Raw genomic sequence first — 27,356 nt, forward strand, 5'->3', positions numbered from 1 at the left:
TTCACAAATGCTTATAGTGGCTTTCTTTTAATAGTCCAAACTTGGAAACTATCCAAATTTCTTATCAATAGTCAAATGGGCAAATAAATCATGGTTTATCCGTACCATGGAGTACATTCAGCAATAAGGAACGACCCATTGACTCACACAGCACCATGGATGAACAGCAAAATACTCCTTGTGAGTGAAAGGCGAGCCATGCTGCATCATTCCACTCCATGAACGTCTAGAACACACACAGCTAATCTAGAGGGAAAGAAAGCAGAGTAGTGTTGGCGTGGGGCTGGAAGGCAGGATGTGAAAGTGGCAGGAGGAAGGGAGATGGCCCAGCAAGCGGCCTGGGGGTGGGGAGGAATAGTGTGTATGTTGGTTATCATGTTACCATGACTAGCAATAGTTTCAGGAGTGTATGCTATGTCAAAACTCATCAGATTGTGCAATTTAAACGCGTGCAGCTTGTCTGGCAGCTAGCCCTTAACAAAAGTGCATGGACATAATAGCAGTTCCGTTCAAAAAGCATCTACTTGCTAGGGGAAACACTGCTAAGTATCTCTCAGTCCTCACTCAAAGTAAGCATTATTCAGCCTACTGCACAGGTGAGGAATCTGGGTCAGACATCATCAGAGCCAGGACTCTCTTCTCTGTACCGTGATGCTTCCGCCAACGGCAAATCCCCAGGCCGAGGGCCCGGGGACAGCTCTCAGGCCAACCAAGACCTCTGAGAAGGAAATGACAGGAGCGGGGTGAGGGGCGGCAGCAGCAGGAGGTGTCAGGAGCACGGAGACGCCGTCCCAAAGTCTTCCGCAGCCAAGCCCAGCTGGTCACTGGCACTGCGGCCGATGGGCCACGGCCAGAAGTAGCTGTGCCTGCTATGAGAACAGCCTTCCCTCCACAGCCGCAGAGTGACGGCCTCTGAGCAGTCCATCGGCAGAATCCGTTCCAGTTCCACTGGTGCCTACACCAGGCCCTTCTCTTTTCTGGCCCTCCACTTCCTCAGAGGAAGGACACGAAGGCCAACCCACGGCGCTAGCCACAGCCTTCCTAGGAACTCGGCCAGTGCGCATGCACCTCTGAGCGCCCTGTGGAAGCGAGCCTTTCCGGCTCCTGAATCTGGACAGGTGCCGCAGCCAACAGGAATTCGCGATTGCCTATGACACTACACCCCGGCCCCCGTGAGCCCCAGCTCCAGAGCCGGAGCGCCCACCCGCGCTTACAGTGATGGCTGCCCTCGCTCCTTGTGCCGCTCGGCCCCTCCCCTCAGCCCACCACCCCAGGCCATCTGCGCTCTGTTCGCCACCTGTGGACTGAGCACCTGAAACTCGGCAGAGAAGCCTGGGACAGACAACCACGGAGACACAATTTCTCGCTTTTGTATTCTGGAAGGAAAAGCTGGAGGTGAGGGGGCCACAGGATGAATGGGACAGAGAGCAGCGTACACAGTCCTCCTTTTGCTCCTGTCGAGAGACAAGGCTGGACCAGAGTTTCTTGTCCCAGCAGCCCGAGCTGTTTGGCTGGGCACACAGTAGGCTTTCAGTAAATACCCCTGGAACTAAAGCACATCCCTCATGTCGGAGGAATAATCTCTTCCCCAGCCACGGAGGAAATCCTGGGAACGGAGCCCAGGACTGAGAAGCCCCCCTGCTTGTAACCACCTGGAGCCCGGGGGCCCAGGGGCATCGCGCCTCCTCTCTGCGTGTGGGACTCCACAGGCGCTCTCTGGCTCCCACGCTATCTTCCACTCCAAGGAGGAGCCCTGGGGATGTGAGAGGAAGGGCGGCGCAGCATTCGGTAAAGCTCGGAGCACTTGGGCTGCAGGTTCAGGGATGGAAAGAGGCTCCCCGAGGGGAGGGACTCTCCTACTGACACAGCTTCCGGAGCTCCTGGGTGGGCGAGCACTTGCTGCAAGGAGCAGTCATCAGCTTGGAGAAGCCTTGGAGGTCCCGGGCAGGCTTCGCCTACGTTTCTGTTGTTCGCGAGCTCCTGGGCAAGTCTCCTTAGCTCTCTAAGACCCAGTTTCCCTATCTGAGACATGGGTGTAGATCGTTTAAAAATGAAATGAAGCAGAGCACAGAACACAGCACCTGCAACCATAAGGCGCTCAGCTGACACCCTTCCTCTCCTTCCCTTCCTAGCAAGTCCAAGGGCACCTCAACCAGATTCTGGGGGGAACTGCAATGAAAGATTATTTTGATACAAAAAAACCCTGAAATTCATGCATAGCTTTTTTTTATAATACACACTGCCCATGACCATGGACATGATCCACCTTGACCTCAGGGATAAGGTCTCCTTAGCTGGTTTTGCTGATGAGGAAGGGGCCTTACTTCCTCCCAGCCAGAGTAGCATCCTATAAAGTGCGCTGGGACCAGAGCAGCAAATACAGGGGCCGGGAGGTGCAGCAGGGCCCGGGCAGCAGGTACAGGAAGCGACCTGAGGAGGCCCCAGGTAACCTTGCCAACTACTAAAGAGCTCAGGGATCAGGCGGCCCCCTGAGCGGTGTGCAGCCCCCAGCAGGGGCTTGGTCCTCCCCAGGAGCACATATCTTCACCTCGGGTGTTTGTTGGTGTTTGTTGACAGTCACCAGCTCTGTGACTTTTACATGAGGGTGGGGGACCAGATAGCCTTGGAATTCTGTCCCTCCCCTTTAACTTTGTAAGCTTACAAGTCTTCAAAGAGAAACTGGCACTCACCCGAGGCCCCCACCCCTCTCCACCCCTCCTCCAGGATTTAGGAAGGCCGCTTGGAAAGGGAACTAGGAAATCAGAGGCTGGGGCTCCATTCTGCTAATTTAATTAGCTCTAATCTGCGGCAACAGCAGGGACTGGAAGAAAGAGGCTTTTGTTGAAATTTCACATTTGGCAGGAAGTTCATCGCCCCCCCACCCCCCACCCCCCTCCTGGAGATTATGAGTCAAAAGCTCTGATTTCAGTCCTGGCTCTCACATTCAGTCTTGCTGAGGCTTCCCTTTTACACTTCTCTGACCGACTGCTTGACTTGTCCAGGAAGGAAACACGCCCCAGATGTCGGTCAGTAAATGGAGGTTTTCAGCTGCCTTCATGAAAGGGTGTCAGTCAGACAGCCACAGGCTTGTCTCCATCAATGCAAGGCATTTTCATTGTCACCATCTTAGGGGACCCTGGCAGCTGTCTCAGGAGATAATCAGGACAGAAATCTCGCTCTCATCTATTCAGACAAGTCACACTGATGGAGCAGATGAAGAGCCAACAGTGCACAGGTGACATGGCTTGCCCGCAGGCCTCACGCCGGGTGCGGTAAAGTGTAGACACTGCACCCAGAGATGTATTGGCATCATCTGAATCTCTACAACACAAAACCCAATTTCAAGCATTCGCCCACTTCGGCGGCATGCATTTTCCCACCGCGCTCCATGGCAAGCCACCAGCAGTTTTGAAACAATTTTCAACAAGCAATTTGCAAAATTCTTGGATATTGAACATCCAGCGCTCGAGAGCTTCCACGCTGGAGTAACTTCTCCTGGCTCCTAGCTCAGTGTTCTTTCTGCCCCACCTCTGTGCTGCCATGCAGGGGGAATCAGCATCGTGTGGCAGATTAAAGAGTAACCTTAAGAGAAAAGGAGCTGAAGGGTTGCCAATATGGGTAGGATTTCAGACATGTTTTCTTTGCTTCCACATCAATATTCTTCCAAAAAATCCTAGGCCGGCGCCGTGGCTCAACAGGCTAATCCTCCACCCTGCGGCGCCAGCACACCAGGTTCTAGTCCCGGTTGGGGCACCGGATTCTGTCCCAGTTGCCTCTCTTCCAGGCCAGCTCTCTGCTATGGCCCAGGAGTGCAGTGGAGGATGGCCCAAGTGCTTGGGCCCTGCACCCGCATGGGAGACCAGGAGAAGCACCTAGCTCCTGCCTTCAGCACGGTGCGCCGGCCGCAGAGCACCGGCCGCGGCGGCCATTGGAGGGTGAACCAACGGCAAAAGGAAGACCTTTCTCTCTGTCTCTCTTTCTCACTATCCACTCTGCCTGTCCAAAAAAAAAAAAATCCTAGGAGTACGTTTTACCTTTATAATCGGAACACACCCAGGTAATAAAACTCATTTTTAATGTTTTGCAATAACCTTCCTGCCTAATTTCTATCCCTCTGCCCTACTTGAGTTGGAGAACGTGTGTTTCCTAGGAGTTTAATTTCCCTGACAGAACACAGCAGGTGCACTGAAGTTAAGCATTCACCTGAATCTGGTGCAGTCTTACCTGGGTGATAAATTCATTCCCTTGGAGTTCAAATTTCACCAGCAACTGAGAAAATACAATTCCGTATCAAGATTCCCAAAAAACCTGCTCTGACAAATCTTTGGCCACAGAATGACCTTGCCTTCCAGCGGGCTGAGGTCAAAGCAGGTGGTTTGACGGATCCAGAAACAACTGCTTCTTCTTTCGTGAGCTCTAGAAGTGGGAAAAGACTGCCCCCCGCCCGATAGTCCTCATGGTCCTCTCTTTGCCTGAGCTGGCGTCCAAGGGCTCTTACCTCAGTGCTGGGATGGAGGGCTGGCACCAGGGCTTAGGTCAGGCTCCCAGGGACCACTTCGTTTCAGCTGGGCTCCATGACATCCACTGCTTCTCTCTAGGCTGCTTGCTGCAGAGCTCTGCACAATTGGCTCTACCCCTGCCTGCAGGGAGACAAACAAAGCAAAGTTGCAGGCTGAGCACCAGAAGCACCGCGGGCACCCTCGCTCCTCCCCCTGCCGAGCCCTGGTGACTCCCGCCACTTCACAACCCCTTTCCAAACCACTGCCCACTCCTCCTCCCAAGGAGCCAGGCTCCTTCCTGGGGCCCAAGCTGGCCATCTGTTCACCTGAACCCACCCTCTCTGGGGTGCCCAGTTTCAGAGCGAGTTGCAGATGAAGCAAAACAAACTCCTACAGTCGTTAAATCCTGGTGCTGCTCACTACTGGTGGTAAAAAAAGCAAGGGGAAGAAAGCTACAGAGCAGCCCACGTCCTGTGTTCAGATAAGGCTCGCGCTCCACAAAGATCTCAGACCTGCTCCCAGCCTCCCTTTGATCTATATAATACGTCCTTTCTGCTCTTCCAGATGTGAGTGCAATTTCTAAATCGTTTTGGAAGCCAACACGTTCAACCCATGTATTATTATAGCTAGCTGGGTGGAGAGCATTTGGTTTTAAGGTAATTGTTGTTTTTCCTTGTGCCCAGGAAATTTATGTCCAATCTACAAATTTCAGAATAAAATTAAGTGAAAAGAAGGGGGAAAGTTACCCATTGGTTCTCCACCCAGATAACAAACTCTTGCTGTTTTTTGACTTTGTTCTGCTTTTAGTGTTGTGGTTATACAGATTTTTTTGTATGCAGATGTGATCCAGCCAAGCAGGGTCTGGTGCCATGTCATTAAGTCCTTTTCTGCACCATCATTTTAACATCTTCATAACATGCATACACTTGTGGATCTCCCGTACCCTACACAGCCATAGCAAACAAATGGTGCACCCAACTCCCAAAAGCTGGACACTTGCATCATGTTAATTTTTTGTTTGTTATTAACAAACAGTATTTAAACTAAATCTTCAGGGAAGTTCATGACTGCTTCTGCAGTGGTTTGAGTCTAGACCCCCCAGTGTTTCACATGCCAGAACTTGGTCCCCAGTGTGCTGCCGTAGAGACGGTGGGGCCTCTAAGAAGTGCAGCCTAGAGGAAGATGACGAGGTCTTTGCAGGTGTTGCCTTGGAAAGGATTAATGTCGTTGTTGCTGGATGCTGGTTAGTTCCCATGAGAATGAACGGATAGAAAAAGAGCGAGCCTGGCCTCTTGTCCCCAGCTGCTATCTCCCTCTCTCACATACTTCCACCGTGGTACCAGTCCCCATGCTGTTACATAGCCAGAAGGCCCTAGCCAGAGGCAAAGCCAAGAGAATGCACAACCTTGGATTTCCAGCCCCTAAAGCCACGAGCAATATAGCAGCAAAAAGTGCAGTTAAGACCACTTCCTTAAGACACAGTCTTGGAAATCAGCTTTTCTGGGTCAAAGAGTTTCCCTGTGCCTCAGGTTTTGACCAGTCCTGGCGTGCTACCTCCAGGACTACCATACCCTCAAAACCCCTCGCAGTAAGGACAAGGTGCACGGATTCCTCCAGCACTCCTCTTCTGTCTGTGTCCTCGCTCACCAACCATCATCCCTAGTGGAAATGAACGTGGAGTTCCAGGAGGCTGACTTCATCTTTCTCACTCACACTCAGCTCAAGGGAAGTCTAAGAACAGATCCGTGATGCTGCAATGAGCGCCCCTAATAAGGACCAGGGGAAGGAGGTCTAGAGTAAGAGTTGGTCCCCAGGAGACAATTCAGCAACCCACTGAGGGAGGGTGGGAGGGAGGGGTGGACACACCGGGACAGTATCCAGGGGACAGAGACCTTAGAGACGACGGGAGCCATCGCTTGAGAGGACAGATGTAGAGAGGAGCTCACATCAGCTAAACCTCAGCTGACGTAAGCCATCTGAGGGGGTGCAAATGTCAAGGCTTCACAGAGATCCGGGCCAAACAGGGCAAACAACAAAGGCATCAGGTGAGCCAGGGAGGAAAAAAAAAAACCGTTGCCTCAAGGTCTTGTGCACTTTGCTGCTGTCTATAATTAATGCCGACAAAACACCGGGAGCCAACAGCCCCGCGGGCAAAAGAGAGCAGGCAGGGAGGTGATCACAGCACACAAACAGTGGAGCCAGCGGCCAGGGAGGGCTGCCAGCGGGGAGCCTCCCTTGGGAACAGAGGCAAAGGGCTTCTGCGGTGGTGGTGGGGAACCACCAGGCTGCTGGCTCACCTCCTCAACAGGAGGAAAGACCCCTGCTCCACCCCTGCCCAGCCAGCCTCTGGTCTCCCTGCTCTTACTCCAGCCAGACCTTCCGTGAGAGGTGGATACTTCACCAAGTGCTCTGTCTACACACTACAGGGTGTCTGTGGCCACGAGACCCGGAAAAGGCCTTGGAGAGGGACCCAAGCCACATGCCCTTCCTAGCAGAGCAGCCTCTGTGGCCTGCCGCCCCATGTACCCTACACTCTAGCCACAGCAACTCGCAGACTTGAGAGGAAACGTGGGACTCCGGTCATGCTTCTTAGGTCCTTTGGAAGATGGCCTGCAGACCTCCACTTGCCAACCCTACCCTGCCCTGCCCTGCCCCACCTGCCGCTGAGCCTCCCCTGACAGACAAGAGTGGAACTTGGACTTGAGGAGGATTCATCCAGAAATAAGGGTGCTGAACCAATCTGGCACTTGTTCAAAACTGCAACTAGGAAAAAAAAGACTAGCGTCAGCTGGAGCTAGAGCACGGGTGGCGGTGACACCTTGACAAGCAAACGCCACCCACAGATCAAGGCATGGGGCCACAGGCGTCCTGTGGGAGGGGAGAAAACTGCCCTCCAGAGAGCGGCAGCCAGGCACCACGCAGCCCCGATGATGACGCTGGCAGCTGCAAGGCTCGTCTGTACTCTCACTCCAGCACGAATCCCCTGAATCCTTTCAGTAAGCCCCCTCGTGGGTGGAATTTAGGTCAATCCCTGTTCATTGCAACCACGTTCCCTTGACTAAATCAATCTCTTGCAGGCCTGTGGCTGCAGCAATCTGGGGTTAGGAAATCAGGGGGGTGAGGGCAGAATTTCTTTCCAGTTCTGTTGAACAAGGCAAATATATGCAAACTAAAGGCCCCACCCAAGAGGCTGGCTCTGAGGATAGGAGCTGCCAATAAACCAGCCAAGAGGCCAGGTCGGAAAAGACTAAGATGGACCGTGGTTTCTTCATCTTGGATGAGAGCTTGGTTTCAAACCAACTCTGGGTCCCAGCTGGCTAGCGACGTCTAAGCGGGTTATGAATAAGACAGAGGGGCTCTCCTAGGATCCAGTTCATGGCCCTGGGGCTGCTCAAAAGCCTTCTTAAAAAAAGAAAAGGGTGTGTGGGGGAAGGTTTGTGGCACAGCTGGTTAAGCAGCTGCTCGGGAGAGCCGCTTCCCACATGGGAGTGCCAGGGATCAAGTTCCAGCTCTGCTTCCAATCCGGTGTCCTGCTGATGTACTTTGGAGGCAACAGATAGTGGCTCAAACACTTGGCTCCCTGCCACCCACATGGGAGACATGGATGGAGTTCCAGGATCTGGGCTTCAGCCTGGCCCCCAACCCCAGCTCTTGTGGGCATTTGGGGAGTGAACCAGTGAATGGAAGATGTTGGTATTATGTGCTCGCTCTCTCTCTCTCTCTGCCACTTCGCCTTTCAAATAAATAAAAATAACTTTTTCTCCCTAATGTCTTTCATAAACAAAGATTTACCTACTTATTTGAAAGGAACAGTGACACAGAGAGAGGGAGAGTCAGAGAGGGAGATCTTCCATTCGCTGATTCACTCCCTAAATGACCACAGCAGCCAGGATTGAGCTAGGTTAAAGCCAGGAGCCTAGAACTCCATCAGGGTTTCCCATATGGATGGCAGGGGCCCAAGTACTTGGTGCCATCTTCCACCATTTTCCTAAGTGCATTAGCAAGTTGCTGGATTGGAAGTGGAACAGCCAGGACTTCAACTGGCGCCCATATGGGATACTGACATAGCACATGGATGATTAACCTGCTGAGCTACAGCACCAGCCCAGTTAAAAAAAGATAACAAAAAATTGTGGCTTGGTTTTCGGATGGATAAAGCAGCTACTGGATGGGACCATCCTAGACTGCTATTAAGAGCACTTCAGAGGCCAGCACTGTAGCATAGTGGTAAAGCTACCTACCACCTGCAGTGCCAGCATCCCATATGGGCACCGGTTCCAGTCCCGGATGCAGAAGTTAAGCTCCGGCTTGCACGCCTGCATTCCGGATCAGAGTGGCTGGGTTCAAGTCCTGGCTTTGCTTCTGATTTTATCTTTCTACTAATTACACACCATGGGAAGCAACAGGTGATGGCTGAAGTGCTTGGGTCCCTGCCACTCATGTAGGAAACAGAGACTGAGTTCCTGGCTCCTGGCTTTGGCCTGGCCCAACTTCGGCTGTTGCAAGCATTTGGGGAGCAAAACAGCAGATGAAAGATCTCTCCCTCTCTCTCTCTCTTTCAAAAAAGTTAAAAAGTGCTGACACTGTGGCATAGTGGGTAAAGCCACCTCCTACAGTGCCGGCATCTCATATCGGCACCGGTTCAAGTCCCAGCTGCTCCACTTCCGATCCAGCTCTCTGCTATGGCCTGGGAAAGCAGTAGAAGATGACCCAACTCTTTGGGCCCCTGCACCTGCATAGGAGACCTGGAAGAAGCTCCTGGTTTCTGGCTTCAAATCAGCGCAGTTCCAGCCATTGCAGCCATTTGGGAAGTAAACCAGCAGATAAAAGACCTCTCTCTCTCTCTCTCTCTCTCTCTTTCTCTGCCTCTCTATAACTCTGACTTTCAAATAAATAAATAAATCTTTTTTAAAAAAACAATTTTTTTAACAAAGCAAGAAAAACATAAGCAAAAGATGTTTATTTGGGTGCAAAAAATTTCCAAAGTTACACAATTTTTTCACAACACACATTTTCCACAAACCTTTTGAAGACTGCATGTAAAGTATATCTCCGTAATTTTTCTATTCTGAAGATGTATTTATCACGTAGATTACACAAACTCCAAAGATTCCCTTACTGGGAGCTACGCGCTCAGCTGATGACGCAATCCCTTTGCGCGTGTCTCATCCCAAGCCACTCACACACTCCTGTGCTCCTTTGCAGTGTTAGCACAGCTCCCGCTTAACCCGCAACCCCACTGTGCTCTGTGAGCTCTGCTCCCTGACCCCTCTCCCTGGCCCCCAAGGCTCTCTGACCTTGACATCTAGACTTGGTTTCTCAGCTTCTCTCCAGAGGACCAGCTGAGATTTGGATTTTATTTGATCCCTTCCTTGTGCTCAGGGCCTCTTCCCTGCTTCCTCTCTCCTGCTGTCACTGCACTGTCCCCGCCCAACAACTCTGCCAGTCTCCCCACCCTCAGACGCAGAAGCATCCAGGAGCCACCCAAGGCAGCAAGCAGCTAAATAAGAGGCTGCCTTGGAATCATAACCCCCTTTTGTCTCCAGCAAGTGTTCCCTTCAACACAGACCAACCACAGGCCCAGAGCCAGGAGTTACAGAACCCACCCAGAACCAAAATAAGTTTCTAAGTTGAGCCAAGGACATACACCCAAAGAATTTCAACAGCCCAGTCCGACAGAGCAGGGCAACTTGCTAAAGCACTCTGTTTGGGGTCAGAGAGCGGGTCAGCCTGTCACAGGAGGACGGCTCCGGCCCCAGGACCCCGCTTCAATGAGCAAGGTTGTCGCCAGGTACCCAGAGCCTTAGGGTGGCAGAAGACCCTGTGCACCCTGGCTCTGCCATTCTGCAGGATCTGAGATGTGAGCGTTGTTCTGAATATGTCTGCATACGGAAGCTAAATTAGCTGAGAGCTTTTAGAGATTCTGTGCATAAAGCATCCCAGATCTGGGTTTCTACCGGTTTGCTGAGCCCTGCAGTCAAACTGGAAGACACTGCATCATCCAAAGTACAGTAAGAACTTCTGCTCAAACCAGGCGGCTCCCCAGATTCTGCCCGCCCACCCCTGTTTCGCCAGGCCAGGACTCCTCACCCTTTCTGGAAGGTCCATTTGTGGGGCTGGGATCCAACATAATGGGGCTTCTGTCCTAGACCCAGTGTTCATCGCAAGTGATCCCTGGTGTTATTTTAATGTGTTTTTACCAATTACTATGCGCCAGACACTTCACGCACTAAGTTATGCATTTGTTCTTCACACAATCCTACGTGGCAAGGAATGTTTTCTCCATTTGCAGATGAAGTAGCAAGAGCTTTAGTAATGAGCCCAGGCACAAGGCCGCTGAGGAGTGAAGCCAGAATTCCACACCCAAAGCCGACTCCCAAAGGCCTGTGCTCCCTCCAGGGGTAGAACAAAGCCAGGCCAAAAGATCTCAGACAAGAGCTGAAACTCATGATGCATTGAACACTGAATAGTTGAGTAGGAGCTGCCGAAAAAGAGAAATGGTGAAAGAATTTGTTTCAGAGGCCCAGCAAGGGGGCGCTCCTCAGCCCCTGCCATATGCCAAATACCCAAAGGGGGTCCCATGCCCATGGGTCTGACTAGGGTGTTCCTACGTTCTCTACACCAAAACAGTGGTGGGGCCCATCTCGATACACAGGAAGACCCTGAGCCTCCTTTTTTTTCATCAAAGCAATACACACGGCTGATTTTTTTAAAGACCAGTGATACTGCAAGCCTTCCAAAGAAAAGCAAGGGGCCCTGCCCCCCACCTCCAGCAGCCCTGCTTTCACAATGCAACAACTTTCAGCTCTCTGATCCACTCAGGTGAACAGCATGCTTCTATGGCTCCTTTTTTTCTCAGTGTTAGATTTTATTCATGAACTCCCCACTACAAAGAGTGAGAATGTGTCTCTGTTTTACCATCAACTCACCTACCTCTTCTCCAGCTCCCCCAAGAGTTACCCTAGTAAGTCAACACAACAAGTTACATTATCACAATCGATTAACTTACTGCTACCTATTGAGCTATGGGGTGTTAGAATCAATATTTTTTTCCTGTACATTCCTGAAATGTTATCACTGGAGTCCTTTGTGGCCTCTTTTGTTTGCTATCACTAATTCAGCCCTCCATTTTCCCATAAAATTATGAAATTCATTGTGATACGATCAAATACCACCATGTAACCAGCTTTGTTTGGTTTTGTTTTGAATTCCTTGAAGATCTCCTTCCCGGAATTTTCTGTTCTCCTACTCTAACTTGACCTAGTTGATTTTCAGACTTAAAGGGAGATCTCATTTACTCTTTCTTAGTAAGAACTCTGTAGTTTGGAAGGAACAGATGTGTGTAGCTTGCTCAGAGAGACTATGTGAGAAGTAAAATCATTAAGACTACTCATATCTCAAAATGCCTGTATTCCATCCTCATATTTGATGAACAATTTGTCCAGGTATATATTCTCAAATGGAAAGAATATCCTCTCAGAAATTCGTAAGTTTGGGAGCCAGCATTGTGGTATAACAGGTTAAGCTGCCACCTGCAACACCAGCATCCAATATGGGTGCTGATTTGTGTTCCAGCTGCTCCACTTTCAATCCAACTCCCTGTTAATGTGCTTGGGAAAGCAGTGGGAAATGGCCCAGTTGCTTGGGCCCCTGCAGCCACGTAGGGGACCTAGAAGAAGTTCCTGACTCCTGGGTTTGGCCTGGCCCAGCCCTGGCAGTTGAGGCCATTTGTGGAGTAAGCCAGTGGATTGAAGATCTCTCTCAGTCTCCCCCTGTCTCTTGGTAACTCTGCCTTTCAAATAAATATATACTTCTCGGCCTGCACCACGGCTCACTAGGCTAATCCTCCGCCTGTGGCGCCAGCACCCTGGGGTTCTAGTCCCGGTTGGGGCGCCAGATTCTGTCCCGGTTGCTTCTCTTCCAGTCCAACTCTCTGCTGTGGCCCGGGAGGGCAGTGGAGGATGGCCCAAGTCCTTGGGCCCTGCACCCACATGGGAGACCAGGAGGAAGTACCTGGCTCCTGGATTCGGATCAGCGCAGCACGCCGGCCATAGCAGCCACTTGGGGGGTAAACCAATGGAAAAGGAAGACCTTTCTCTGTCTCTCTCTCTCTCTAACTCTGCCCATCCAAAAAAGAAAAAAAAAAAAAGCTTCTCTAAAAAGAAAGACAAGACATTTATAGGTAAGATTTCCTTGTTTTCGAGTTTTTGGTGTTGCTGTGGAGATATCTGAATTCTATTCTTACATATACTCCATCTGGGATTTTTGATGTTTTGTTTTGGTTTGGTTTTTTTTCTGTCTGGAAGCTGTTCTGCTGTATGTCTTTTTTCCTTCATAGCCCTGGGTATTCAGGTAGGCTTTTCTGTCTAGAAGCCCACTTCCTTCAACTCCGAATCCATCTGGATTTCTTTCTTTGGTCATTCTTCCCCTCCATTGTCTCTGCTCTCTTTCTATGTAGATGTTGGAATTCTTAGACTAATCCTTGTTTTAGGTTTCATTTCTTTGCCTTTGTTCGATTTTCTGCAAGTCTCTGTGAGTTTCCTTCAACTTTATATTCTGAACCCAGTACTGATTTATTTCTAGCATCCTTTTAATTTCTTATTCTCTGACTATTCCCTTTCTTCAGTAGTTTCTGTTTCTTGAGGCCAGATTACTTTCTTTCGTGTGAGTTTCTTTTTATTATTGTTGTGCTGTGTTGTCTCTTAGTTTCTGTGTTAAATGTTTCAAACTTTTCTCAAACATCTGATGATCCTTAGCTTAAAACATTCTTAAATTTAAAAGTGTGACTGTACAAGGCTCTGTGTGCATGGACAAGGAAGCTGAAACGACGGCCCCTTATCAGAAGGTGATTGACAACGCTGCCTGCTCACATCCCAACAAGCCCATCATAAATTGAAGACATCCTATTCAAAAATACATTTAAAACACACAACCTACACAACATCATACTTAGCACATGGCACACTGCAGAGTATTGGTTGTTTACCATCCTGTTCATGCGGCTGGCACCTGCCCAGCCTGGGGAGAGTATCTTACCGTACATTGATTGCTAGCCTGGAAAAAGATCCAAATTCAAAGTTTGGTTATTACTGAATGCACAATGCTTTGCACCATCACAAAGTCAGAGAATCATAAGTTGAGTCATAGTGAGTTGGGGACTGTCTGGATACTTGATTTGTAGAACCCTAACTATCAGTATCTATAGGCCTTTTCTCTTGGATTCTTCACACAGGGAAACTTCTCTGTTCTCATGACTAGGGAAGGCGCAGGCAACCCCAGCTTGCCAGCACTGGGTGAAGGAAGCAGAAAAGGGAGACTGGGAGGGCAGGGAGGGTCTCACTGTTGAGGATACAGACAGTCACATTGCCCCTGCACCACGTGGCATTTCCACGTGCCCTCCTCAGCTGGGCCTGGCATGCTCAATCTCAATCAGATCTTAAAATTGAGTATTTCCTGGAGAGGCTCTTCAAAGAAACAGGGAAAAGGCCCTTAAAAGAAAGGGAAAAAAAGAAAATACTTTACAGGCATAGATTTATAAATAACCTCACATCAGTCCCAATTAAGTTTTGCCACCAAACGGATTAAACTTGATTTTCACAGATCTCTGGACTGGGGAATTGCGGAAAATGACTTGTGTACATTTCCTACACCTCCAGCGATATCTGGGACATTTCCCACAGGGATTTTGTCACTACATGGCTCTGCTTATTTGCAAAGAGACAGGGAGAAGATGAGGCAGTTGAGATGTGGGGGCTGGGGAAAGCCAGGCTCAGAGAGACAGTATAAGGATCTACTTATTGGAAAGTCTGAGGCTCAGCTCTATACCAGCAACCTGTATTACTCTGAGAAAATTACTTACTCTCTGAGCCTCCACTTCCTTACCTCTAAACGTTGGGTTATTCCCACTAATTTTAAGCATGGTAAGGACTGAGTTAAATTCAGCCAACAAGTATGTATGGTGCCTATTATTTCGAGGCATGGCTCTGAGTCTTACGGAAATAGTTGTAAACAACAGAAGTGAAGTAAGTCCCTACCCCCATGGAAACCACCTAGTGAGACTAGACAGTGAGTAAATAAGTGAGATGGCCAGATACGCTACTGAAGAACAGCAAGGCAAGATAAGGGGAAAGAGGAAGCCAGCCATGGAGGGAGGAGGCAGGCAGGAGAGGATTTCCTTAGACACCGTGCCCATGTGGCTCCTCTGAGAAGCTGACATTTCACTGGAAACCTGAAGGAGCAAACTACAGAGCCAAGTGAATGCAGGGTTTCAACTGGAGGGAACAGAAGCACAAAAGCTATAAGGGAAAAGTGCTTCATGCTGCAAGTCCAAGTTCACTGAGGCAAAAAGAAAGAAGAGGTGGAAAAGAACAGATAAAATCTGCAAGGGGCTGAAGGTCATGTCATGCAGAACCATGTAGGCCCTTCTAAAAACTCAGGCTTTGGGGCCAACACTGTGGCACAGCATGTTAAGATGCCACTTGCAACACTGGCATCTCACAGAGGATGACCTACTGTACCCATTCCATGGTGGGATTTGTGGAGCAGCTATAGTGGGTAGTCTAAGCCCGGTTGAAGTCTCAGCTATTCACGTTAGCTTCCTGCTAACGTGCCTGGGAAGGCAGTAGAAGATGGCCCAAGCACTTAGGCCCCTGACACCCATGTGAGAGAACAGGATGAGGTCTTGGCTCCTGGTTTTGGCCTGGCCCAGCTCTGGCTGTTGCAACCACCTGGGGAGTGAACCAGCACATGGAAGCTCTCTCTGTCTTCCTCTCAATATCATTCTGCCTTTCAAATAAAAAATAAATCTTAAAAAGCAAACAAACTCTAATTTTCAGTGAAATAAGATGTGTTGGGTTTTGAGCACAAAAAGAACTTGACAATACAACTTTCAAAATGATCGCTCTGGTGGGGCCAGCGCCATGACGTAGTAGGTTAATCCTCTGCCTGTGGCACCGGCATCTCATATGGGTGCCGGTTCTAGTCCCAGCTGCTCTTCTTCCAATCCAGCTCTCTGCTGTGGCCTGGGAAAGCAGTAGAAGATGGCCCAAGTGCTTGGGCCCCTGCACCCATATGGGAGACCAGGAAGAAACACCTGGCTCCTGGCTTCAAATCAGTACATCTCCAGCCGTTGTGGCCATTTGGAGAGTGAACCAACGGAAGGAAGACCTTTCTCTCATCTCTCCCTCTCACTGTCTGTAACTCTACCTCTCAAATAAATAAATAAAATCTTTAAAATAAAAAAAAAGGAAAAAAAAATTATCGCTCTGGTTGCTGTTTTGAGGATGAACCATAGAAGTAAGAGTCTAAGCAGGAGATCCATTATGAAGCTACTCTAAAAATTAAAAGTAGAGATTGATCTGTTTAGAATTGGTGTTAATTTGGTAAAATAAATAAGTAGTCTGTTTCTTGATTCATGTTCAACTTTCCGTTGACATGGCTTGCTGGCAGACTGGATGCTGCAAGAGAGAAAAAATGTAGACTGAATACAGTTTCAAGCACTAACAACTGGATACATGAAGTTGTCATCTAAGCATGTGGGGATAGCTATTTCAGAGAGAAAAGCAGCCAGACTTGCCGGATCTGTGATGCCTAGTAGACACCTGAAGGAGATCCTCTACTGTGAAGTAGATCATTGATTATGTGAGCATGAAGTTCAAGGGAAAGGTGTGTAATGGAGCTATAAACTGAGGGCTGTCAGCACACGCACGGTAAGAGATCACCAAGGCAAAAAGAGAGAGAAGAGGTCAAGTCCAAGGGCCACCCCCAGGAGTGCCTCAAGGTGAACAAGTGAAGATGAGCCAACCAAAGAAAACGAGGAGGAGAAACCAGCAGGAAAAGGACCAAAGAGAGGAATGCTTCAGAAGCCACAAGAATAAACACTGCTGATGTATCTTAGATAAGGACTGAGATGCGACCAGTGGATCTGGAAACATGGTCACCGCGAGTCTCACAGGTGGAGCTCCAGCAGAGTGACAGGGCCAGAAGACTAATCAGACTGGGTTTAAATGAGAATGGGGGAATTATTGTAGGGAGCAAGTGAAAACACCTCTTCAGGGGCTGAGAAAGAAGTAGTAGCTAGGGGAACAGAAGAGATCAGGGGAGGACATGTGCGCATATGCACGTGGGTGGACTCAGGTAGGAAACAACAGCAGGTGGACAGACAGACGGACAAATGGGAATGACCCAGTACAGAGAGAACATTAGGAAGAAGGGGGAGAATGGGTGGAGGTGTGTCCTTCATTAAGAGGGAATAAGATTCATACACAAATGGAGGGGGTGGTCTTATAAAAGGAGCGGAAGGAATCCCTCGGGCAGAATAACAGGCAGAGGTAGGACGTGCGGACATAGACGTGGCCGTGCCAAGGCGCCACAGTCTGAATGGTTTTGTCCTTCCAAATTCATTTGTTGAAATCCTAGCCCTCAACATGATGGAGCTGTGGCCCGTGGGAAGCAACTGGACCAGGAGGGCTCCCATCATTACTGTGGCAAGTGCCCTACTAAAGAGACCCCAGAAAGCTGGCTAGCCCTTCCCCGGTGGGCTCTATAGAGGAACTAGGACGTGGATTCTCACCAGAGCTGAGTCTGCCTGCACCTGACCTTGGACTTTGCAGCCTCAAGAACTATATCAATTTCAGTTTTTGTTTCGGCAGCCTGATCAGACTAAGACGAAAGGCTTGAAAGTTTTCTGCTGATCACAATTCCCTTCTCAGGTAAAGGTAAAACAAGGTTGTTGACTGATGGGAAGGAGGTGCCCGAGGTTTGAAGAAAGAAAAAGATGTGAAACCATGGGTCTCAGCCATCACTGCCTGCTGCAATCAACTTCCAAGCTTTAAAAACAATACCAATGCCCAGGCCCATTCCACAGAGACTTTGAATTCATCGGTTTGGGGTGGAATTAGGGCAGCAGGACTTCTGTATAAGCCGCTCCAGGTAATGCTAATGGCAGAGAGAGTTAAGACCCACAGGACCAAAGAAATGGGGCAAGATGGCCCAACACAAATTCTACTGAAAGTCACTGTCAGGCCTGGCACTTGTGGTGCAGCGGGTACAGCCGCCGCCTGCAGTGCAGACATCCCATGTGGGTGCATGTTCATGTCCCGGCTGCTCCACTTCCAATCCAGCTCCCTGCTGATGCACCTGGGAAAGCAGTGGAAGATGGCCCAAGTGTTTGGGTCCCTGCCACCCACGTCAGAGCCTCAAATAAAGTTAGTGGCTCATGGGTTTAGCCTGACCATTACAGCCACTTGGGAAGTGAATGAGCAGATAAATATTTCTCTCTCTTTCTCTGTTAACTCAATTTTCAGATAAATAAATTAAAAAAAAAAAAGGCACAGGCATGAATTAGAGTGGTGGTATGCTTTTCCACACTGTCAGGTTTCTGGAGTAGGGATGGCAGGTAGAAAGAAAGGCAGGCGATAGATAGGTAGAGATGATAGATAAATAGGACCTGAATTTAGCCAGGATTAAAGAAAACGCTTTAAAGTACATAACATGCCAGGACATGGTTAAGAGTTGAGTAAATAAACGCTCCCATGGTTATTCTTAACACCAGCTAAATGCCACACATCATCCTTGTAGCAAATATAATTCTGTTTTTATTTCATCCAAACGATTCACCCAATTTGTATAACTGATAGGGTTTTGCAGTCATTTATGAATGACTAAAACCACAAGTGTAATTCTTGAATACAAAGCAGGTCTTCTCTGCCCCTTCCCCTCTGACCCCAGCACTGCACATGGGCTCAGTGGTTTTGCTGACAATTGCAGGAGTCACTGCTCCCACCTCTCTACCGACCCAACTTGACGACAGCAGTTCTGTTCTACCAAAGCCTCTCCAGCACACCCGCTCTGAAGCCTGTGTTTAATAGGCTCTGCATTTGCCACTCCTGTTGGCAGATCTATTCTAGTGCCCCTGGGAGGTCCACTCTTCATCCTAGCCCTGAGCCTGGGGTGTGGACATCCCCAGAGAGACCCCTGTGATGACAATTGCCAGCTCAACACCCCGTCTCCACCAGGCCTAGCTGGGTGTCGGCCTGTGTCCACCCACCGCCCGTAACTAGGTACAGCCAGGTGCCAGTGCAGGGTGGAAGCCTCATGGGCTCACTGGCCAAAGGAGCCTCCACCATCACCTCCTGCCCTCCCTTGTGAGTGGCTCTCATGCCAAATCCCAGCTGGGACCTTCCTCCTTCCATCTGGTCTGGCTACTGTCTCCTCTCCTCCACCCAAAATGCCTGGCAAACTCCTCTTCATCCCTTAGAGCCCTTGGGGGGCTCATCTCTTCTTCTCTGACCGACCTGCCTTGGTCTCTTGCTCCTTCTGCAACAACACCTTCCACCTGCACTCCATCGCACACACCTGTCCCTCCTAGGGGACTAAGAGTTTGTGCAGGTAGAGGCTGTACCCTACTTGCTTTTATGGTCCCATTGCCCAGCACAGTACCTGGCCCATTAGCTGACCAACAAGTGAGAGGAACCAGTACCAAGTGCAGAGACAGTCAAGGTAATCATCATTTATTGATCACCAATCACATGCCCAGCACTCAGCTAAGCACTAGGTGTAGTTCTCATATCAGTGCTACAAGTTACAAATGATTAGCATAGGTTGAGAAAGTTTCCAGATTCATACATCTCAAAATTTAAGCCCAAGTCTGTCTGTCTGCACAATGTGGATTTTTTTTTTTTTTTTTTTTTTTTTTTTAAACCAGAAGGGTTTTCTGAGGAAGGTGACCTGGCAGTGGGAATGGGAAGGCCATCAGGAGGCTCCCCGCCCTCCCACAGTGAGTCACTGGGATGGGCTGCAGAGGCAAGGGCAGGACTCATCAAGTGCAGAAGCATCTCCCTGGGAGAGGCCCGTGTCCTCCCTGCCTCTTCCTCCCCTCCCCCAGATTTATGGCCTAGAATAAGATGTTCATTGTGCAGAGCAAAAAAAAGGGAGCCGCCACAAGGCCTCTGGCAGGAGAGGTGTGCTGGGGGGAGGTGGGGTTCTCCACTCTCATCAGCCTCCTCCAGCGCAGGCCCCGGGCCAGCCCCGCCCAGCACCAGCACCACACCACTGACAAAGACAATCCTTCCAGTCAGCGCTGGGCTAGGCAATGACTCAGCCCTGGTCAGAGCTCCCGCGGCCTTCCTCCTTCCCTCACCGGGAGCGAACTCCTATAACTCGGGTTCCCGAGAGGATAGAGGCGAGGAACAAGGTCCCAAGCCTGACTCCCATCAGAATCAGACCTGTGGATGTTCAGAGAACTTCCTCTTTCATGCTGCTGCTCCCCGCTCACTGCCAAGGAGAAATTGGCAGGTGCAAAAAGAACCATTCTGTGGGGCAGGAGGGTCTACCACAGCCCCACGGTTTTCCCCAACACGGGCTACACTGCTCCCTCACCTTGACCTGACCTACAGCACCTGCACATACCCATGGGTGCTTGGGTGTAGCCTGACCACCTTGGGCAGGCTGTCACGAGGATCAGGGTGTCACAAGGACACAGCTCTCTCCATGAGGCCTCCCAGAGCCAGGCAGTGTGCTGGGCCCAGGCTTTGCGGGAGAACACAGTCAGCATCCCACCACTCAGAAAGCCATGGTCTAGCACAGCTACCTGGGTACTGTGTAGCCAACACAGAGCAAGGGACAACACACGGTGTAGCCAATATAGAGCAAGAGACATCAGGTCTTGTCTGTCCTTTGGGGGCCATGAACTTGAGGGGGGCTCATACTAAGCTGAGACTGGGCTGAAAGGCCTGGGTCTCCACAAGAAAGACCTGTGGGATTGGGAAGAAATGGCACTAAGGAGTAGCTGGGGTCGCTGCACAACCTGGCCCCCAGCTGAGAGGAGCCAGAGAGTGTACAGCTTCCCACCTATTGACCAAACTGTTTGCTTCAGCCCTGCAGGGCCCGTGTGTGTGACTGCGAGGGATTGTACAGACGTGTGGGTACTCGCGCACCCACTCCTCCTCTGGGAGGAGCCCGGGCTGGCTCAGCACAACAAACCCTTTTGTTGGGTTCTGCTATAGGTTCTCACCTGGGCACATCTGTGATCTAATCAGGACGTAAAAACGAGTCTGAGGCTGGACTGGGGCACCGTGGCTCTTCTCTTTTATGGGTAAGGAAATTAGGGTTATGATTAAGGAGCCTGGAGCCACACAGCTGCTAGATAGCAGTCTGGCCCATAACTGAAGTTCTTTTACTTACCTACAAATTCACCTATAAAATATTTTATTTCATAGGTAAATATAGTTATATAAATATATGATATATTTACTTACACAACACAAGTAAGCTATATGTGAACCATTTACTTATAAAATATTTACCTATAAAATAGGTTCACAATTATTTGGTTTTCTTTATTTTATATTTCACAAAGGAAGCTAATTCAGGTGTCTATGCACTACAAGGCACGGCACAGTGGCAAAGCCTTGGGCACTGAAGGCAGCTCGTGAGCGTCCAATCACAGCTTCACTTCTGTGTGCCTGTGAGAAAAACACCCCGGCCTCTTAACTTGTTTGTCAGTACAGAGAATAATTCCCCACTCTACGGAGCTGCTGGGCAGACCTGAAGCTACCTGTGTGTACTGTCTGGTACCCTGTGGGCACTGACTGGACAGTCAGTATTCTTTCATTCATCCTTTGTGGCCCAACCACAAGTGACTCACGGTCACCCAGACAGGCTGCATACTTTCACGCCTCGCACGCACGGGTGCTCCTACGGCCCCCTGGGCCAGGAATGTCCTTTCTCCCATTCTTGACCTACCAGTACTGCTCTCAGCCTCCATCACCCAGGCCAAACTGCCCCCTCTGTGATGCCTTCCCCATCATCCTCTGGGCCCCACACCCAAGCTTCATCTGGTTTTGTTCTGCCTAGAGTTAGATATTTGCATAACTGACTCTCCACCCTCCCATGAAACAACAATGTCTCATCCATCTATTTACCTCTCCTCCCACTCTTCCTTCACCCCCTGAGCACTACTGGGTGATAAGGCCTTATAGGATACCCTTAGTGGTCTTATTCACGTAAGACCAGCTCATCGTTTTGTAAATATATTATAGACAAAATTAAACAGTTAAAAATCACCCAAGATCGGGGCCGGCGCCATGGCGCAAGCTAACCCTCTGTCTGCGACGCCGGCATCCCATACAGGCACTGGTTCTAGTCCCGGCTGCCCCTCTTCTGATCCAGCTCTCTGCTATGGCCTGGGAGAGCAGTGGAAGATGGCCCAAGTGCTTGGGCCCCTGCACTCACGTGGGAGACCTGAAAGAAGCTCCTGGCTCCTGGCTTCGGATGGGCACAGTGCTAGCCGTTGCGGCCATCTGGGGAGTGAACCAACGGAAGGAAGACCTCTCTCTCTGTCTCCCCCTCTGTTTGTAACTCTATCTCTAAAATAAATAAATAAAATCTTTAAAAAAAAAAAATCACCCAAGATCATCCACTCAGAAATGTGATCCCTTGCACTCCCCTGTATTTATTTAGTGTGGAGGATGGAAGAAAGACGGGCTAAAAAGGGATGGAAGGAGACTGCTTTTTTCAACAACTACTTTTTAAGAAACAGATTGAAAGGCTAACGGTCACTCTGCCACCCCGTTTGGACAGTGTGACAGCAGGAAGGTGAACACCTCCACTTCCTCCTCTTGTCCACCCCCCACCCCCCTCCTCCGTTCCATTTCCAGCACATTCTTTCATCTTGCTCACACTCTACCCCTCAGCCTTAACTGCCCACCCCTGCTTGGCTTTGCTTCTCTATTTGAATGGATTAAGGGCTCACCAAATGGCCATTAGTCACACCCTGCTAAATTCATTTGTTGATTAATTTAGTTTCATTGTCAAATAGGTGTTCCCAAGAAAGGCGCCTCCATGCCAAAATCCCTGATTCCTTGCACGTGGCGGGAGACCGTCCACCTGCCTTGCGCTTGCGCCGTCACATAACTGAGCATGCGTCTTCAATCCGCAGCCTCCCCCACCACCTCCACCCCGGGAACTCAGCAAACACCTCACACTCTTCCAGCCTTTCTTCTGCTGCAGGTCAAGATGGAAGCCAACATGTCTCTCGGGAACAGAAACCTTGCCCAGTCTGAGTTTGAAGAGCTCAAACGGGATGTAGACTTTCTCGGCCTCCTCTGAAGCTAGGTGTAGCCGTGGGACTAGGTTTTGGCCTGTGGGGCATGGACAGAAGCTGCGTGTGTCTCCCAGGATTCCCATGTATCCTTCCTGGGGGTCCGTTTTGGACGATTTTTACATCTCAGACCTCTTTATCTTTTTTCTCAGCACGGGTGATGGTCTTCCTCAAGCCTTACTGCTCCATTGGTAACACAGTTTTCAAGGGATTCTGTCCTGTCCTGTTGGTAAATTTTCCTGTACCGATTGTGCTTGGATCCTCAGTTCTCTTCCTTAGCTCTGTAATTACCTTTTTTGTTTCATGCTGTAGTCTCATCATTTTGTCTTTGCGCTCTCAGTTTATTAGTTTGCATTAAGACTGATTCTGAACAAATACACACACCCACCTGCTTCTCCTACCCAGAAAGCAACACCAACCCAGAAATGGAGAGAAAGGCAAAAGGTGTTCCATTCCTCACCAGGTGAGGCAGAAGGACTACGCTCTATGTCCCCCGTCCATCTTCCCAGATCCAACTCATCCTTAAAGGGACAGCTCATGACCACGTGCCCCAGATTCCTCCAGCGAAAGCTGACTGTCCCTACTCCAGGACTCAAACGGTTTCCCTGAACAGAGCTATCACGTGCCTGGGCTCTGTACTGGACCTGAGACTTTTGAGAAGAGAGGGAAATTTTTTCCTTCTCCCTTGTCACACGTGGTTGGACACATACAGGTTTCCTTTGAAGACTACTGGACTGCTGCTTGGCTGGATAAGAAGGAAAATGCAGGGCTGGCGCTGTGGCATAGAGGGTAAAGCTGCCTCCTGCAGTGCCGGCATCCCATATGGGCAATGGTTCAAGGCCCGGCTGCTCTACTTCCAATCCAGCTCTCTGCTATGGCCTGGGGAAGCAGTAGAAGATGGCCCAAGTCCTTGGACCCCTGCACTCACATGGGAAGATCAGGAGGAGGCTCCTGGTTTCGGATGGGCACAGCTCCTGCTTTTGTGGCCAATTGGGGAGTGAACCGGCAGATGAAGACCTCTCTCTCTCTCTCTCTCTCTCTCTCTCTCTGTGTGTGTGTGTGTGTGTGTAACTCTGACTTTCAAATAAATTAATTATTAATTAAAAAAAAAAAAGAAGAAGGAGAAGGAAGATGGAAAACTAGAACTGAGACTGAAGAGGTTGTCGGCATCAGACCCGTCAGTTCAATTTCATGAGGAGTTGGAGAATACCAAGAGGCAGGGGGAGGAAGAGGATTCAGCAAGGGATGGTGCCCTTGAAAGACTCAGAGGGAAGGAACAAGCAAGCCGGAGCTCTCCAGCCCAGCCCTGCAGGCACAGAGCGCAGGCTGAGAGCATGGTTCCCGGTGCAGCAAGCTCACTTTCAAGTCCAAGCCCATCGATTCACTCACAGGCTGACTGGGATCAAGTCACTGAACCTCCTCCAGCCTTTGTTTGCTCACCTCCGAAACCGGGGTAATAACAGCCTATGCCCCAGAGGGAGCTTGTGAAAATTATAGCAGACAATGCGCAGAATGGGTTCCAGCTTTGTCTCCCACCACTTCCTGTCTCATGGGTGCCTCTCCAGGAACACCACCCTGCCAGCCATGCCCTGCGCACGCAGTGAGCCAGCCCTCCCCCTCCAACCTTCGCTCCTGCAGCCCCTTCTCCCTGCAACAGCCTTTTCCCAGCTCTAACCTTCAAAAATCCAGCTTTCAGAAAACCTTCCCAAACTCATTGTATCTCCTCATCCTCGTGCATGCGCAAACCATCATATTTATCATGCCCAGGTTATTATTAAGATGTGCGTGTCTATCTAACTGAGCTCTGGAAGAACACAGCGGCAGGGCTTACTGTGTTCTCAAAGCAAGCACCAGGCATGGCATACAGCAGGCACTCAAGGTTTGTAGAATGAAGAAACAAAGAGGCCGACACTGTGGCACAGCGGGTTAACGCCCTGGCCTGAAGCACCAGCATCCCATATGGGCACGGGTTCTAGTCCAGGCTGCTCCTCTTCCGATCCAGCTCTCTGCTATGGCCTGGAATAGCAATAGAAGATGGCCCAAGTCCTTGGGCCCCTGCACCCACATGGGAGACCCAGAAGAAACTCCTGGCTCCAGATCGGTGTAGTTCCGGCCGTTGCGGTCATTGGGGAGTGAACCATCAATGGAAGACCTCTCTCTCTCTCTCTCTCTCTCTCTGCCTCTCCTCTGTGTAACTCTGATTCTCAAGTAAAAAATACATAAATCTTTAAAAAAAAAAAAAAGAATGAAGGAACAAAGCAAGGACTCTAAAAATAGAGGAAGAGGGTGACATGGAAAGCCTGTCTGCCAAGGAACTTCCGAGGCCCTGAGCTACACTGAACACAGGTGTGTATGCTTGTGCTTATCCACAAGGTGGTTCTTACGTGGGTGTTTCCAACACTTAGCATATAATAAGTGCTCAATAAATATTTGATGAACAAATGAATGCTCAATACACCAGGCAAAAGAAGAAATTGTTTAAGAACATAAAAGCACAGCTGCAAGATAAGCCCTTTGCAATACTTACATTGAGTTGCATTTATAAGTTTAAGGGCACTTAAGGGAGGCCAGCAGTGGCCATGCTCACGAATGGCGTACTGGCTGCCGGCGTAACCAGATAACAAGCCCGGATACCACAGGCTTTAAAGGGCAAGCGGGAAAACCTGCAAACCGAGCTTTGACGCAAACAACTCTGTTGGAAAAGGAAATGAGCACGTGCCGGCAGGATTAGAAAGTCATGCTATTCACACGTGACTGTCCCATAAGCTCTTTCGTATGTCCTTAGGGGAATGGTAGGACGTTCCCGACAAACTCTGTCAGGAGAATGAGTCAGCTGAGGCCCCTGTGAATCACCAGGAGCCAGCATTTCCCAGCGCTCCCAACAAGTGTGGAAACCCTGCAGCAAGATGTAAGGAAAGAGGCTGAGAAGCCACACCCAACCCCAGCCTCCCGCTCGCCGCTCAGTGGCAGTGCGTCTGCGGGGTGGGGGGGAGCCTTCTGCCTGCTCCAAAGCTCAGTTTTCTCATCTGAAAGATGAAGGCACTGAGACACCAGGACTGGCTCTGAGCACGGCCTAAGGGAACACACATGGTGCCAGACCAGGACCAAGCACACAGCAAACGCCCATTAGGTGGTACACTTTGCCGTGCTCGCCTCCCCAAACTCAGCTAAGGCGTAAGTCAAAGAGGCGCTTCTTCACCCACAGGACACAAAAGGACAGGCTGGGTGCTCTCGATTCCAGCTCAGGGGACCTTCGAGAGTCTGCAAGGGCAGAATGTTCCAGAAGCTCAGGCTGGATGACGCTTCAGCCTTAAAAACTCCACAAACCAAGACATGCATGCAGATTTAGAAAGGCTGTAATGAAACAAATTTACAGTCGACCTCCTGGGACATGTAGTTCTCTTCCAGTTGCCAGACTTCCTGGTCATCTGAAGTGTATGTGATATATTTATTCCTGTGGAAATAATTCATGAATATAAGGTCAAGCGGAGCCGAAGCCAAGGACAGATCAGGGTGAGGGTTGCCAAGATCCAAAGGAAAAAATGCTGAAGCCTCGTCTGAAGGCGTTCCTTTTATCCCACCTTCTGGCAGCAGGTGGAAACTGCCCCGGTTACCTAGCCCATAACGTGGCCCCCCAGCCCCCAGCCCTATGTTGCTTTTTTGCCTCGTGTCGCATAGTCACAGACTCAGAGTCGGACAGAGCCTCAGGCAGGAGTTCTCTGGTGATGAACAAGTTTCCCTCGAACTTCCGCTTGGATCCACCCGGTGATGGGACCCTCACTGCCTTACAGCAGCTTGCTCTGTGGTTGGCAGTTTTGTCTCATAGCTGCTTCCCCCCTAGCCAGCGGCCGCTCCATGTGACTCCAACCCTTCACCCACAGGTGCCTCTTAGTTTTGTGTCCTGCAAGCTAGGAAGCCCCAGTTGCCGCATTCATTCTCCCTCCAGCATGATATGCTAATTCCTGGGCATCCAAGTGGCCCCCTTTCTGGGGCAGCCTCATTGGATCACTGCCTGGATGGGACCCTAGGAACCCGACCCCCACCAGATCGCAAAGCAGAACTGTCCCAGTCCCTCCACCACAGCTAGAGAGCAAACGCCCCTTTCCTTTCTCGCGTCTCCCCCTGCCCACCCATCACTTACGTGCCAGCCCTTCCTCAAATTCTTCAGTCCTGACTCTGGGAATGAAAACAAACTTGGAAGGCCCAGGGATGGAGGGAGGGGCAGGAGAAGGAGATGACGCAGCTCAGTTTTTGCACTGGTGGCTGAGGGCACACAAGCAGGCAGGCCACCTCCAAAAATAACCTTCCACACAGCCAGCCTCTCGACAGCTTCCTGGGAGCGCCTCCCTCCAGCTCTCCATGGCGTGGTCCTCACTGTCCCTGTGCCCTCTCTCTTGCCCTGCTTTGAAGAGTTGGATGCATTCACTGTTTGTTTAACCCACTGACATTTGCCATCATCTTTTTGCAGGTTTGTGGTCTCAACATACTTAGAAATATATTGCTATGAGAATACATAAATATTCAACAATAGAGGATTGGTTAAGAAAACATGGGAGGCCAGCGCTGTGGCATAGTGGGTAAAGCCGCCACCTGCAGTGCCCGCATCCCATATGGGCACCAGTTCTAGTCCCAGCTGCTCCTCTTCCAATCCAGCTCTCTGTTATGGCCTGGGAAAGCAGAAGATGGCCCAAATCCTTGGGTCTCTGCACCCACGTGGGAGACCCAAAACAAGCTTCTGGCTCCTGGCTTCAGATGGG

General features: G+C 50.1%; 1 protein-coding gene across 1 annotated transcript in view; it reads right to left on the reverse strand.

The window, feature by feature from the left end:
• Positions 1-27,356, reverse strand: part of ST6GAL1 (ST6 beta-galactoside alpha-2,6-sialyltransferase 1) — a 123,087-nt gene that overhangs the window by 88,568 nt on the left and 7,163 nt on the right. The window contains exon 2 of the mRNA XM_062210307.1: positions 4,499-4,640. The gene's annotated coding sequence lies outside the window, so the exon portion shown is untranslated. The remainder of the gene's footprint in view (positions 1-4,498; positions 4,641-27,356) is intronic.

The sequence above is a fragment of the Lepus europaeus genome, chromosome 2 (assembly GCF_033115175.1).
Source record: "Lepus europaeus isolate LE1 chromosome 2, mLepTim1.pri, whole genome shotgun sequence".
Classification (NCBI taxonomy): domain Eukaryota; kingdom Metazoa; phylum Chordata; class Mammalia; order Lagomorpha; family Leporidae; genus Lepus; species Lepus europaeus.